The sequence below is a fragment of the Elgaria multicarinata genome, chromosome 1 (genome assembly GCF_023053635.1).
Source record: "Elgaria multicarinata webbii isolate HBS135686 ecotype San Diego chromosome 1, rElgMul1.1.pri, whole genome shotgun sequence".
Lineage (NCBI taxonomy): Eukaryota > Metazoa > Chordata > Lepidosauria > Squamata > Anguidae > Elgaria > Elgaria multicarinata.
The window spans coordinates 198,138,542-198,155,329 of NC_086171.1; the positions used below are offsets into that span (position 1 = coordinate 198,138,542).

At 42.7% G+C, this 16,788-nt stretch overlaps 1 protein-coding gene across 1 annotated transcript in view; it reads right to left on the reverse strand.

Annotated features, from left to right (window-relative positions):
- The window catches only part of ZNF217 (zinc finger protein 217), a 45,776-nt gene extending 29,754 nt beyond the window's left edge, over positions 1 to 16,022 (reverse strand). The window contains exon 1 of the mRNA XM_063146366.1: positions 15,961 to 16,022. The gene's annotated coding sequence lies outside the window, so the exon portion shown is untranslated. The remainder of the gene's footprint in view (positions 1 to 15,960) is intronic.
- Between the last annotated feature and the right edge of the window lie 766 nt (positions 16,023 to 16,788).

Consider the following 16,788-nt stretch of genomic DNA (forward strand, 5'->3'; position numbering starts at 1 on the left):
AATCATCATCATCATCATCATCATCTCAGCGACACAAGGTAAGTCCCTGCTCTCCCCCGGCGCGCGCGTGGGGGGGGGCGGCTACCCTGGCGGCGGCGGCGGAGGCAGCGGCAGCGGCTACCCTGGCGGCGGCGGCTGTAGATCAGGGTAGGCCAAGCCGCCCCGCCCCGGTGGGGTTTGGGGCCTTCTCTGCCCCGCCGCCACTGCCTCCGCGGAGGCGGCGGTGGCTGGGTTACGGAAGGCCGCGCCGCCTCGCGCCGGTGGGGTTTGGGGCCTTCTCTGACCCAGCCGCCGCTGCCGCCGCCGCGGAGGCAGTGGCGGCGGGGCAGAGAAGGCCCCAAACCCCACCGGGGCGGGGCGGGGCGGCTTGGCCTACCCTGATCTACAGCCGCCGCCAGGGTAGCCGCCGCTGCTGCTGCCTCCGCCGCTGCTGCCGCCGCCAGGGTAGCCGCCCCCCCCCCCTCACGCGCGCGCCGGGGGAGAGCAGGGACTTACCTTGCCTTCTTCCTCGTGGTTCCTCATGGCTGGTCTGGCCGGAAATGTACTTCCCTGCCGGAAGTGACGTCACAGTGACGTCACTTCCGGCAGGGAAGTACATTTCCGGCCAGACCAGCCATGAGGAACCACGAGGAAGAAGGCAAGGTAAGTCCCTGCTCTCCTCTCAAGTCGTCTACAAGCCCGGATTTCAACTGAGCGGGCCTGGCGCTCATTTGAAACCCGGGCTTGCAGCCGGGAATCGCCGCTGGTGTGTGTGTGTGTGTGTGTTTGTGTGTGTGTGTCTGTGTGTGTGTCTGTGTGTCTGTCTGTCTGTCTGTCTGTGTGTGTGTGTGTGTGTGTGTGTGTGTGTGTGTGTGTGTGTGATTGATTGCCTAGCCTCCGGCCACTGCCGCAGTTGGCAGCAGCGGAGACCAGGTAATCAATCACACACACACACACTCACACATACACACACCAGCGGCGCGCTGCTTCCCTGCCCTCGCCGCCGCTGCAGTTTGAGCGGCGGCGAGGTTAGGGAAGGTCCCCCTGCACCCCCACCCCAGCGAAGCGGGCCCCCCTCTCCTCCCCCCCCTCCGCCCAAGTCGGCTGCAGACCCGGGCCTGCAGCCGACGGACAAGGTGAAACCGGGGGGTGGGGGACGACTTCCCCCCCCCAATTTCCCCCCTCCCGCTACGCCTGGGCCCGCTGCTGCACGAATGCAGCAGCGGCTCCAGGCAAGCTCCCCTCACCCCACTTACCTGACCGGTCAGGGATGAGCGCCAGCCGCGCTCTCCCTGCTCTCCGTCTCTCTCTGGGGATTCTGAAGCTCACGCGCATGCGTGAGCTTATCAGATTCCCCATTGAGAAACATGGGATTTTAAAAAATTAATTAAAAATTGATGGAACGGTCTTTTAAAAAAAGAAAGGCCATTCCATCAATCGGATAGATAGGGGAATTTAATCCTGTTTTTAGATTACGCCGGGAGGCTTCCCCTTTTGCGCTGCGAGTGCGCAAAAAAAAAGTCGCCACCCCCCGAGCAAAACAAAGCAGATTGTGACAGACAGACTTTCTCTCCCTTTTTCTGCTTTAAACTCCCACCCAGACCTCAATATTTCAGGAATCTCCCTGAAACGCGCAGGGAATGTAAAGCCAGCATTTCTTTCTGGCAGTACCGCGTTTCAGAAAGATTCCTGAAATATTTTTCATTTTAGGACCCTAAATTCCCCTTCCCCCCCCGCTAATAAATTATAATGGTAGAATGCTCAACTTACTCATCGGCCTTAACAACAGGAATCACGACTGTGATTCCTGTAATAATTGGGAACTACATAGGAATGTCACAGATGTACTGCTGCCCCCTGTTTCTATGTCCTTTTCGCCCCACACTTTTACACTTTGTTCTCTTCTGAACCTGTATGTATTTATAATCTCAGTCAATTTAACAATTTATGCATCTGGCAAAGTATGCTCTAGCTCATGGAAGCTTATATCAGAAATAACTTATTTCTACAAGTACAAGGACCACGTGAGCCAATTCAATACACATAGGATCAGAGCACCCTCACTCTGGCACATTCATTTTTTGGAATATGCTGCCCAAGATACGCTTACACTGTACTCCTTTTGTCGCCAGCTGAAGACCTTTTTATTCACTCAGTATTTTAACTTAATTTTAACTTAAATTTAAATTTTACTGTTTTAACTCTGTATTTTAATCTTATATCAATTTTGCTGCGTGGTTTTATCCTGGTTGTGCTTTTTATACTGTATTTTGCATTTGTGCTTTTAACCTGTTGGTTGTTTTATTATGGTTTTAATTTTTGTGAACCGCCCATAGAGCTTCGGCTATTGGGCGGTATAAAAATGTAATAAATAAATAAATAAATAAGATCCAAGGAAATGACAGAATTTTTTCCCCACAATTTGTTTCAAGAGAATGCTATCTCTTGAAGAACTACAACCATGGTGTGTGGTAAATTGCTTTTACATCTGGTAAGGCAGTTGCAACAGTAGTTTGAAATATGCCTGAGTGGCTGTGATTTTGAGGGGGGGGAGATCTCACTAGAATTTGCACCCCTGAACTAACCCAATTAATGCTTTGATCCCAGCCTGTTCCTCCTTATCAAGTCATATCAATTGGTCATTTGCAGGGAACGACTACCCATGAACCCCTGGAAAAAATCCATAGTATGCCATGTGCTTAAGATTTAACAAAGAAAAGCCTCACATATTGATACTAAAAGCCTTCCTTACCTTTGGATTACACCCTTCCCATGTTCTAACCCCACGTTTGACAGAGAAGACAATGGTCATACTAGAAGTTCTTTAAGGTGGAACATTTGCCTGCATCCAGTTCTGAACAAAGTGTTAAATATATTCTAATTAGCACTGGAAGTTCCAGCGTACATCAATTAGTTCAGTCAGCCTGACCTAGGGTAGACACAAACAGCTAAGGCATGCCTTCAGCCTCTTCTTGCATTTTCCTGTTATAGAATGTATGGATTAGTTTCCCATTGTTTGGTGTGCATTAGAGAACCAGGATCTCAATTATGCAATTCTGCATTTGAAAAAAGGTGTGTGATGTGTGAAAACCTCAAGACATATTGTTAAAACACTTCAGCTTTAGAAAGGGAAACTTTTTTAATACATTTGTTTCAGTAAAACAATATTCATGTAAGTGAACCCTGGGGCATGTGATCACTTAGTAAACACTTCACATGTAAAAGGGAGAGGGAGAAAAAGAAAGGTGATTTATTTTATTATTGCATTTATATCCCTCCTTTTTCCCTGCAAGGAACCCAAGGTGGCGTACATAATCCTCCTTGTCTCCACTTTATCCTAACAACAACCCTGTGATGTGGGTTGGGCTGAGAGTCTGTGACTGGCCCAAAGTCACTCAGTGGGTTTCCATGGCCAAGTGGGGACTAGAAGCCGGATCTCTCCCAGTCCAACACTCTAGCCACTACACCACACTGGCTCTTAAAGGTGATGTAGGTGTGATCCCTATAGGCTACCCATCCCCAGCCTGTGGATGTTTTAGACCACTCTCAATATTCTTTACCATTGGCTATGATGGCTGGGGCTGATGGGAGTTGAAGTCCAAAATATCTGCAGGGCACCAGGTTGGGCAATATGGCATTTTTGGAGTTCATACTAGTAGGTCAAAACTGGGGAACCTACAGCCTTCCAGATCCTGCTTGACTCCAATTCCTATCACTCCCAGCCAGCCTGGCTAAGGATAAGAAATGATGGGAGTTATTGTCCAACATCTGGAGCACACAGGCTCTCCACTCCTCTAGTAATTGGTCAAGGTAGTAAGATAGTCCCTGTAATGCAATTCAAAGTAAGTTTCCTTACTTTGGGTCATTCTGTCTCACGTAACATCAAGCAGCAGCTAGACACTTTTATGTCTTAGGAAAAAGTTCATTCTCTCTGTGAACTGGAGTTGCCAAATCTAGTTTTGTAGGTTAACCTGCTATGAGTAAGACTGCAATTCTTATTATACACACACAACCTTATTCCCACTTTAAAAACTATTATTTTAACAATACTAAAATTAATCTGTCTTAAAGCCCATCAAACATAATTCGAAGTACTACAGTGTCAATAATCCACTGTGATAATCCATCCCTTTGTGTTGCATTGCTGAGAAGAGTCAGTTTAAGAACTAAAAACAATTTTATGAATATATTCCAGAGAAGCATTTTTTTTAAAATAAGGTACATCTAAAGACATAAGACTTCGTGTACAAGAACTCTAAGAAACCCCAGATGGACAAGCAGTATCTAGTTTCTTTCTAATGGCGTGCATAACATTGCAGCAAGGAAGCATACTAATGCTATGACTATTTATGGCCAACAACGTACTAAGAGCCAGAATCTTTCCCAAAGAGAAAAACAACTAGAAGAAGTGCCTGATAATTGTTACATGCCCTGCACTCCGTAAGGCAGAGCAGCTATAAAAATCAACAAATTTGGTCCAATCTGTGTTTTCCAAAATCAGTATAAACATTCAAATACATCTTGTGGCCCCATGTTACTGGGATCTTAAACCAGGTGGTGTATTGTATGACTGAAAGTTACTCCAAGACTTCACACACCATGGAAAAACTAGCCTATCAGAGAGAGTTCTAGCCTAGCATTTTCCTTAACATTTGCCATATACAGGGAGGATTTTGTTTTTGTTTTTAATGCGGAGGACCATGCAAAGACATGATCTCTCACCTGCAGTCCATGATGGTTTATTCCCAACATTCTGTACCACTTTATTCATCTGAGTGTGTCAACTTGCACTTCACCAAATCTAAAATAGATTTGACAGTCAGCAGCATGCCTTTAATTAAAAATCAAGTCATCAACAGACCCACAGAATGAATTTGCGGCGAGTGAGAAAAGTAAGTATTTGAATCAAAGGCTTCATCTCAAACACTCAAATGTTTGATTCCCACACCAACGCATGGCTGGCCCTATCATTAGGCAGTGAGGAGCCTGCCTCAGGCAGTGGACACTGAAGGGGGACAGAAGCACTTCTCACCCTTCTCCCCCCCCCCCGCGCTCCCAAGCCCCCTAAGTTTGCTGGCCCTAGGTAAGCATGCTGCCCTCAGGAACAGTGGAGGATTGTGTACTGCAACCAGGATTGAAGGTTCAACTGCCAATCCAGTCAGCTGCTGTACCGTGAATGGGGTTGAGTAGAAGGTGCCACCATGTTCTTCACCTTAGGCAGCAAAATATCTTGAGCAAGACCTGACAACACCATATTCATCATGTGGGCCTGTTGCTGATCAAGAGCAAAGTGGTTTTTTTTTTTTTTATGTAAAATGTAAAATTTTCGCACTGTATATGAAAATCAATTGGGAAGTTCTACCATTGCAAACGAAGATACACACAGTTGGACTAGTAAACCAAGATAGAAGAGACTTGAAAGCAGATATATTCAAAAGTTAGAATTTCTGCACAACAGTTCTCTCTCTAGATGATCAACACAGAGCCCAATTTAATACTTTAAATATTATCTGCAGGTCCAGAAGATCGCTATTCGGATTCAATGTGACTATTTCAGTAAAAACTAATGCTGTTGGAAAGGTTTCACTTAAAAAAGGCTGCATGAAGTAATCTGCCAAGTAATTATAACTGCTCACCAGATTCATCACTGCAGGGTAACTAATATTTAACAATTTAGTTGATTTGTTCTTTCAAGGGACTGCCATAGCCATCCCAGCCATACATGAAACATAGGACGTTGCATAATGGGGTTATAATAGACATTCACGTTTTTTGACAAAATGATGTTCATTTATTAAAATGTTCACTCCCTTCCTTGCCTTGCCCAACATATAGGCTAGAAGGATTTTAACAAAGCACTTGCTTTCAAATCATAGAGTTCTAGTCACTCAGCCTTAACGAGTATAAAAAAATATAGTTGGTTAAACAACCAAGAACATGATATTCAAGACATCTGTGGAGTTCAGGAACCCAATCATCTTTGAACATAAGGTCCAGAGAAGATTTTCTAATTGGATAAAACAATTTTCAACTCTGAATAGCTGCTATATGACCAAATACATCTGAGTGTCACGTAAAAACATGTTGCAACGCTTTTGGTTTTATTCCAAGTTCCTTTTCTAGTTTCCCTTGTGATACCTACAAGCAAGATATATTCACCATAAAGGAAAGGCAATAAGGTGCTGATTTGCATTTTGAAGTAGATTTTACATAATACAACAATTCTTCTCTCTTATATTATTGGGCTGGAGAGAAACAATACAAAGTAGTCACTGGCTGCCATCAAGCCCCTACCCCAGATTTCTTGTTCAAGTTCACAGCCTCTGCAGAGGGAATCCATGTTTTAAGGAAGCCAATGGTACATTTATTTATTTTTAAGTTTCTATTCGTCATGACATACAAGATTATTTTGTTATCCTACAAAGTCGTAAACAACTTTGGACCAACGTATCTAGCAGACCGCCTTCCCTTATATGCACCCGGATGACAGGTACAATTGTCAGAGGAGGTTCTAATGGCCATTCTGAAACAAACAGAATGTCACCATGAAAAACCTTGGGGCCAGGCCTTCTCTGTAACCCTCCCTTGGGCAGTTCGGGAGGTAGAAAACGTAGCATCTTTTAAACACCTCCTGAAAACATACCTTTTCACACAGGCTTTCCGTGGATTTTAACTTAGCTGGTTTTATATTGTCTTTTTTTAAAAAAAACTCTTAACGTTTTCAATTTATCTGACACTTTTTGTATTTTATGGCTTTAAATGTGCACTGCCCAGAGCCTCAGCTAATGGACAATATAGAAATGTAATAAATAAAATAAACGGAGCAATCCTAGCCATGTTTGCTCATGTCCCATATTCAATGGGATTTACTCTCATGTAAGAACATAAGAGCCATGCTGGATCAGACCAAGTGTCCAACACTCGGTTCACACAGTGGCCAACCAGATGTTAACCAAGAACTCACAAGCAAAACATAAGTGCAACAGCACCATCCCACCCATGTTCTCCAGCACCCAGTGTATATAGGCTTACTGCCTCTCACACTGGAGGTAGCCATAACTATCAAGACTAGTAGCCGTTAATAACTTTCTCCTCCAGGAATTGATCCATCCTTATTTTAAAGGCCTCCAAATTGGTAGTCAATTCCATAGTTTAACCATGTGCTGCATGAAGATGTACTTCCTTTTATCCGTCCTGAATTTCCCAACAATCAGCTTCATGGATGACCTGGGATTCTCGAAAAATGTCTCCCTATCCACATCATGCCTAATTTTATACACCTCTATCATGTCTCCCCTTATCCTCCCCGTTTTGCAAGCTAAACAACCCCAGCTGTTGCAACCTTTCCTCATAGGGAAGATGCTCTAGCCCCTTGATCATTTCAGTTGCCCTTTTCTCCACTTTTCCCAGCTCTATAATATCTTCTTCTTTTTTAAGTATGGTGACAAGAACCGTACACGGTATTCTAAGTGTGGTCGCACTACAGAATTGTATAAAGGCAGTGTCATACTGGCACTTTTATTCTCAATTCTTTTTCTTATAATGCCTAACATGGAGTTTTCCTTCGTTACAGCAGCCGCAGACTGGGTTGACATTTTCATTGAGCTATCCACCACAATCCCAAGAGCTCTTCCTTGGTTAGTCACAGCTAGCTCAGATCCTGTCAGTTTATACCTCAAGTTGGTTTTTTTTGTCCCAATACGCATCACTTTACATTTGCTTACACTGAACTACATTTGCCATTTGGATCCCCATTTGCCCAGTTTGGAGAGATCTTTTTGGAGCTCCTCACACAATCCCCTTTTGTTTTAAACACCCTAAATAATTTGGTGTCATTGGCAAACTTGGCCGCTTCACCGCTCACTCCTAAATCCAGATCATTTATGAACAAACTGAAAAACATTCACTCCAATACACATTCCGCTATTTATTTCCCTCAATTGGAGAATGTATCATTTATTCCTAATCTCTGCTTTCTGTTCTTTAACCAGTTACTGATTCATGAGAGGACCTCTCCTCTTATTCAATGACTGTTAAGTTTGCTCAAGAGTTTTTGATGAGGGACTTTGTCAAAAAACTTTTAGAAGTCAGGACTTACCTTTACAGAAGCTGTGCTGATTCTTTTTCAGCAGGGCTTGTCCTCTATATGTTTACTAATTTTATCTTTAATAACGCTTTCAACCAATTATTTATTTATTTATTTAATTACTTTTACATACCGCCCCACAGCCGACGCTCTCTGGGCGGTTTACAACAATTAAAAATAGTAAACATTAAAAGTATACAAAATATTAAAAAACATAAAAACAGTATAAAAATAACAGTATTCATTTAAAAATTACTCCACAACTAGGCTGACAACTGTTACCCAGAGGACCTTTTCTTCTGCCGCCCCCAGACTGTGGAATGGCCTGCCGGAGGAGATTGGTCGGCTTAATACACTCTGAGTTTAAGACAGCCATAAAAGCTAGTCTCTTCTGGCAAGCCCACCCAGATGAATTTTAAACCTAAGAATTTTAAGATGTGATGTTTGATTGCTATTTTAATTAGGCATGTGCTCCGCTCCTATTAGAAGCGCAGAAGCAGGAGCGAATTGGCCTGCTCCGCCTTGCCCAGAGGCGGAGTAGAAGCGGACCGCGGACCCCTAGAAGCAAGGCGAAGAGAAGCGCCCATTTTCGGAGCGCTTCTCTTTTCGCGGAGCGCTCCGATCACCATCTTGAAACATTTCGCCCATAGATAACTGGGTTGTTTTTGAAGCTATCGTTCTGAAAATTCTTGTGCACAGAGAGTCGTGGATGGGGGTCATTTTGAGACTACTCTCACCTCTCTGCGTGGTGCGGGTCGTGCGCTAGAATTTTTAAAAAAGTAGGGTAAAGGCGGGAAAAAGATTACCTTTTCGATTGCTGAGGGGCAGAGTCAACTCCCGGTCATGATCACATGATCCCAAAGTTGGAGGAGGGGATAGGCAAAACGGGTAACTTGGGATTCTGGGAAACTTCTCTTTCTTAGTCTGAACAGACTTTTCCCAGTGTTTTTTAAAACAGTAGCCCCACCAAATGCACAAACACAACCTGTGAAATCATATACTAAGCCAATAATAAGAGATAGAAACACAGCACTGCTACCCACCCTAACTTTGGGGAACAACTGAAAAGATGTGGTGCAAGGGGATGAGCTCCCCTAGGGCATCTCATTGTGGACGTGCCCCCACTCTCTCCTGTACTTGGAAGGCCATCAGAGCCTTCCAAAGAGAGTAACCCAGTGGAGCAATGCCTATCATGAGTTGAAGTGAGCAGTCTACTTCTCTTAGTGGTGGAGCAATGCCTATCATGAGTTGAAGTGACAGTTCCACTTCTTAGCGGTGGAGCAATGGCTTTCATGAGTTGAACTGACAGCCTTGCTTCTTAAAAGACTGGTTGACCACCAGTCAAATTGGCAGCTGCTGCTTCCCCCTCCCCTGGGCACGTCCCCCTATTGCTGGTAAAAGACAGATATAGCCTTTTTTAAAAGTTCTTCTTGCTGTTTATTCAGCAACACTGCTGCTTTTAATTCCACCCCTCCTTCGTTTATTTATTTATTTATTCCATTTTATATGCATTACTGGCTTATCCTTGGCTCACTTCCTTATGCCCCCAGAAATGTCTGCTGCCTGCCTTCCCTCTCTCCTCCCCTGCCCGCCTTGCAGGGATGTTGTGTGTGTCTGGCTTTGACTCAGGGGAGAAGTGATTCCTGCGCTCACTTGGAGTTTTGGAAGTTTCAAATCCATTTTTCAAGTGTGGAAGAAGATTCATATAGGTTGATCTCTACTCCCCAATTCATGGCATGTTGGGATTTCCTTTGAAATGGCCCCATTGAGAGGTCTGCAGGTTTAAGCCCTGCCAAAAAACAGGGGATGATGGGACTGCCTTGAGTCTCGGCGTGCGGCGTATGTATCCCTGGATAAGCTGTCATGGTGGTGAGTTTGAGGTTTCTTTTTAACGTGCAAATTGATGGAGCTAGTGGAAAGGGGTGTGAATGGGTGTTGGATTTTCATAAATTCCCCAAAAATCAGGGGATGATGGGACTGCCTTGAGTCTCGGCGTGCGTATGTATCCCTGGATAAGCTTTCATGGTGGCGAGTTTGAGGTTTCTAACGTGCAAATTGACGGAGCTATGGAAAGGGGTGTGAATGGGGTGCCCGATTTTCAAAAATTCCCCAAAAATCAGGGGATGATGGGATTGCCTTGAAACTTGGCGTCCATGTGGACACATGGATAAGCTATCATGGTGCCGAGTTTGAGGTTTCTAACGTGCAAATTGACAGAGCTATCGAAAGGGGTGTGACTTAGGGTTATGGGTGGTGCGTTAGAGGTTAGAGCCCCGCCAAAAATCAGGGGATGATGGGACTGCCTTGAGTCTGGGCGTCCATGTGGACACATGGATAAGCTGTCATGGTGGCGAGTTTGAGGTTTCTAACGTGCAAATTGACGGAGCTATCCCAAGGGGTCTGAATGGGGTGCCCGATTTTCATAAATTTTCCAAAAATCAGGGGATGACGGGATTGCCTTGAAACTTGGCGTGCGTGTGTATACGTCCATGAGGTGTCATGGTGCCAAACGTGAGGTTTCTAACTTGAACCGAAAAAAAGTTGTTTAATTTTTTAGCTTTCAATGCAACCCTATGGGGGGGGGAAAACGGAGCTCCGATCCGGATCCGGAGCTCCGAGCGGAGTGGAAATGGGCGGAGCAGGGGCGGGGCGAAGCGGCCCGATCCGAAAATCGCGGATCTGGAAGTGAAGCAGAGCGGGGAGTCCATGCACACCCCTAATTTTAATATTGTATTGGTTTTTTACGCTCTTTTAACCTGTTTTATGTATTATATCGTATTTAATGCTGTTCCCTGCCACAATCCAGGGGGGGAGGCAGGTAAGAAATAAATGTATTATTTATTATTATTATTATTTAACCTGGAACAGAAGTTAAGCTAACCAGCCTGTAATTTCCGGGATTCCACCTGGATCCCTTTTTAAAAAATTGGTGTAAATGTGCAGGATTGCAGCACAAGTGGGTCTTGATTGCAAACTGTATGATTTCTATGCTGAGCTTGTTGTTCAGGCCAAATAAAGAATCTCACCTGACAAAAAAAGGGGAAAAAAAAAGAAGTCACTTTATCCAAAGTGCCAGGAATAATTTCCTGAAAAGTAGAATGCCATCATGGGCAAACATACACCAACTCAAGTCCGGGTTGGCAAAAGTTAATCTAATTTTTCACACACAAACACTGACAGGCAATAGTAAGTGCTATTTACTGGCCTCTACTGCTGTGTCATCTGAGGATGCTAAACAAAAGCTGCTGATATGGTTGATGTGAACAGTTCACAGAGGTTGAAAAATGAGCAATTTCTACTCTTGGAATTCTTTCAATTCTTGGATAGACCAAAGGATGCCTTGCTTGGACAAACTGTTCTTTAACTTTATTATGAACCAATCTTTTAAAAAGTGTAAAGGAAAAATTCAACTGCTGGTCAACTACAAAACAGGCTTTCAGAACAACCACATGTGGCCCCAGACTGGGAACAGGAACAAAAATAGGAGAAGTGCTGCCAGCTCAGCTTTGGGCTAGTAAACCTCCCTTTACAATTACTAAGCCCCATTTACACACACAAGCTGTACAGACTGTTCACCCCTGTTCTAAGGTCCATAACCTCTGTAAAACACACATTTATCCAAACATGGTTTTCCCCAGTTTAAATCAATGCTTAAATCTCTGACAAGATCATCCATCCTTTTATTTTTATACTTTTTTCCTGTATTATCTCACTGCTAATGTTTATTTGCTGGCAGCTTGCACAAGGGTTAGTATCATTAAAAATGCTAAAAAGATGTTCATTATGAATAAATATTCTCTATGCCAAAGGCGTAGCAAATGTAATTATGTGAAGTGGGGTGGGAGGGAAGGACCAATTGTATTGGACTCCTGATGTTCTAATCAAGTGAATGAGAATAAAGGAGTGCTTGTAAGCCTAGTAATGGCAGCCCTGCTGTGGCAGAAATTTTGCTGATTTTCTACATTTAAATAGAAGGCTGAACTGGAAAGGATGACATGAGATAAATAAGTAAATGATAGTGCAATAGTCTTAGTTATTTAATCATCCTGAATCTCTGTGAGAGCAAGTAAACTCAAAGGTCAAGCTTCTCTTTCAAATTTGCCTAAAGATAGGAAAGCTTAGTCATTTTAACTATAGGTAAAGGGCAGAGAAGCCATTCCCTCCTATGGGTTAGCAATAGGTTTTTTGTTTTGTGGCATGCATAACATTTCTACATACTTGCATAAAAGTAGTGGGTTTTCTTCTAGTTTTAGATATATTTTTAAAATTAGACCATATTTATTACTACTTCCTTGGCCTATAAAGCTTAATCACAAAGTCTCAGTATTACACAGCAATTACCATACTGAAAGCCAAATGAGGTATATAATTCCCTTTCCAACTCTTTTTTTTATGCAACCAATGCAATAATTTGCACCTTGATCAAAGTATGCCGCACTAATAGTAGTGGGACTTACTTTCAAGTAACATGATTGGAATAAGAGACGTGCATTTCACTTTGATCTTGTACATATTGGGGGCAAATAAATCTTGAACCAATTTAATTCTTTAGATGGATGGAAGATCTAACCAGAGTCATAAGTAATGCAGATCAGTGTTTGGGATGTTTAGAGTTTGATAAAGAAGCCCAAGATGAAACAAACTAGTGTAAAAGGCTAGTGAAGAGTACCTTCTTTTTTTCCTGCCATATCCCCACCCCCCACCCCGCCTTTCCATTTGCCACCAAAACAAAGGAGATATTCCAAGCCATCCATAGCTCTCCATCTGGAATCAAATGCAATTCCTGTTGAAAGAGTCAGTAGCCATCCTCTTAAAACTCCTCTAAATATCAGCCATCTTTCATGAGTCCACTTCTTTTTGGTAGCTGCAAGTTTATAAATAACTGAGCTTAATTAAAACAAATCCAGGAAATGGCTTCTCATCCACTCTAAAATGAGTTACTATTATGAGAAATTAACTACTTTTGAAACACACACACAACTAGAAAAACCCAACATCTATAGATCATGAAAAAGTTATTTATATTTAACTTTCATAGAAAAAGACATTGTACTTTAAAGTATGCATGCTGGATTACAGAACTTGGGGTAAATTATTCAATTGTGGCCTTTATTTCCTTTAAGACAACATGGATGAACTTCAGGAAAAAGAGCTCATCAGTTGGTCAATTTAAAGTCAATTCTTTCTTAATGGGGATATTCAACATTGCAGTTTTGCTTCGCATTGAATTTCCAGAGACACCCGTACCAAAAATAAGACTTGTTTCCCAGCAAGAATAGTCAGCTGCCATTAAAGCCACACCTTAAAAAGTTCTTACCACACAGCAACCAAGCAAGTACAAACTAGTGGTGTGTGTTTTCAGCCAAAAAGGCAGCACTGCTAAAAGTTAGAATCACTCGATATTTTAACATCAAATCTTTTAAAAAGTCAGGAATATGCACCATTGTGTTTTTGAGAACCTCTAAATACTAGGGTTTTTTGTTTTTGTTTTTTTAAACAAGTGTAGTCTAACAACCTTTCACAGGAATATAAATATTTAACATTTAAACCTGACAACACAGCACTAAAAGATAAAATGCCTTCCTGCTAAGAGCAATAGTGCCTCAGAACTGGAAGGCAGCTGTTGTTCCCCTGCCTTCTCTTTTGTTGCACCTAATCTCATGTCAAGTCATTCAACCAGCTCCAAAGCGATGAAGACATAATTGAATCAACCTTATACAAAAAAAATCAGATCTACTGTTCTTAAATAGTGATATGCACACTTAAATTATTCCAAACAAGCTAACACTATTCTCTCTTTCAAAAAAACACACCAAAAAAACAAAAAACATCACCACAAAAACAACCTCAGCGAAACTGAAATCAACAACTCCTGGACTTTGCGGAAGAGAATATAATTAGATAGGTCAGATCAATAGTCTACTGTAATATCTTTTCAACTACAGCTGTTATGCATGATCATAACTTGAAATAAACCCTCAGGAGTCCCATCATTTCAAGAAAGCCTCGGGAATTCTCTCCCCCCTTCTCCCCTCCCCCCAAAGTGATTTCTTTCTTTTTAACGTGAAACATACATTTTAGAATTCTCTCGAGTGGAAGGGAGTTCTTCATATTAAGAACAAGTAACTGATGACCCATCACAAGCTGGCATTCCCATTGCAGATGTTAAATACTGACTCATCAATTCACATAAAACTAGTATGGGGGGGGAATCAAACTCCACCCACTTTCCCTCCCCCACCTCCAAAGAAAGCAGTTTAACCTACTTATTTGAGCCAGACCTTTCATGTCGTCCAAGAAAACATCTAATCGTGAGCACAGTCATCACATTTTTTAAAAAAAGGATTTTCAAGTCCCAAATCTACAGAAGACCCCCTGAAGTGTAATAAAACATGGCGAGAAAACATTTTCAAGCCATTGTTGTAAGCACTGTGCTCAGATACCTTTGCACACAAAAACAGCCCCTACCCGCCAACAGAATGTAAGCAGTGGTCAGCAAGCCAATGCCTGCTATTCAATTTGTAGTTAGGCATTTTATTTCTCTGCCTTCCTGATCATATCAGGGCAAGTTTTTCAAGGCCTAATCTGCTGTGAAGAATGATATGAGGTGTCTTCCCCCCCCCCATCACATTTTTGAAACTGTGTTATTTCCTTCTGTCCCTTCACATACAGAAACTTCCCTTTTCACATTCTTCTGTAAAAGATTTCACTTCATCTACAGACTGAAGTTCCTATTTCTGCTTTTCACTGCATACTAGATTCTTTCTTCTGCTCACTCACCCCCCCCTTTCTATGAATCAGGAAAAGTGGTACATATTTTAAAGGTTTCAAGGTCACTCTAGAAAGGACAGCTTTTTTAAAAAAAACAAAACAAAAAACATAACACAATTGGCTTTTTTTGGTTTTTCTTTGTGAATAGTCCTTCTGAACAACAAAACCGAAGTTATTTTGACATCCAAACGCCCTTCAGAAAGAAGCCCAGTATAGAAATTTTGCTTCCCATTACTTCAAAAACTCTTACACTTCAGTTCAGATACTCACAAGGGGATTCACACATAGAACATTATAATGGAGAGCAGGGGCTCATGGGATTGCATGTCGAAAGACTGCTTTTGACGATAGGATTTCTGCAACTCAAATAAACAAAACCCAAACACACCCCAAATGAAGCTCATTAGCGAAGAATTAATGTCTCCCCATATATAGGTAAAGTATCAGCATACGGAAGTGAAATCACATTGCCACTCGTGATTAATTTTGTGTCCTTTTCCTCTCCTAGCCAAATCTATTGTTGTTGCAAGAGCCAAGTAAGTAGTTTATTTTAAAAGACATCCCCCCCCAACACACACTTTAAATAATCTCTAGTTTATATCTTTTCATATACATACACAAACTCGAGAGCAGATCAAATTCTGCATGAGCATTCAAAATGAAACTGACAAAGCGGATCAATAAACTTTTCATTAGCAATCTCACCCCCACCGTCTCCCCAACCTTGAGCCAAACACATTACAAACCTTGCTTCCAGGAACATCCCTGACTCACAAAGAGATCCTCCCTCCCTCCTCCTTCCTTCCTTCCTTCCTTCGGCTTTAAGATCGACATATTGAGTATTGAAAACAAATACCTATGTATACACCATGGAAGTTTCACAAACATCGGCTTGGAAGGGCGGGGAGGAAGAAGAGAGGCTGCAGACAGAATAGACGAGGCAGAAATCACACACAAGCAGAAGTTTAGAGGAAGCAGGAAAGCTAATCTTCGTCTTCCTCACCTATCTCCCTCCCTCTTTGCCGGGGGGGGGGAGTGGGGGGGCTTGTAAAGAAAGAGGAAGAAATCTAACATAACGAGGAGACCTTTAAAAGAGGTGGGTATTTTGGAAAGGGTTCCTTTACCTGCTGCTGATCCTGCTCTGCCTAGTGGCTGGTGGTGGAGGAAGAAGATAAAACTGACACAACAGGAGTTGCTGCGTTTGAATGAGAAAGAGAGGGAGGAGGGATACTTGAGGGAGGGGGGAGGAGGAGGAGGAAGGAGGGCTATTGGGAGTTTTTGAGGCTGGTTGCGTGAGCTACTGACACACACACACACACACACACACACCTGATCCTCTTCCTGACACCATGGAGGCGGGGGGAGGCGGGAGGATTTGGAAGAAAAGAGATTCATTTCCCAGTAAGATTCGTAAAAGAGGAAAGAAGATTCTAGGATGCTGTAATAAACACAACCTTGAAAAGGATGGGGGCAAGAACTGGAAGAAGGTGGATGCTCCATCTGTACGTGTAAACACACACGTCCATGATTCAACAGGGGAGGCATTGTTGTTTTATTTTAAGTATTTATATCCCGCCTTTTATACTCGATTTTCCCCAAAGGCGGCTTACAAAAGTGGACAATAAAATAAGCACACTCACGCTAAAACACCAATTAATTCCCCTTTCCCCCCACTCCGGTTCATCCTGCCCCCAAGGGTCGATCTCCACCCATTAACCACAACGCAATTACAGGGTGGGATAAACCATATATATATATATATATATATATATATATATATATATATACACACACACACACACACACACACACACACACACCAGAGAGAGAGAGAGAGAGTATAATGAAGTGACTGCATTTGCTCACATTCTTCTGTCCCTTCCCTTCTTGTCCACGGAACCCCACCCTACCCCATAATACTTTGGACTGTAAATGCCTTGGGGGATGGGACT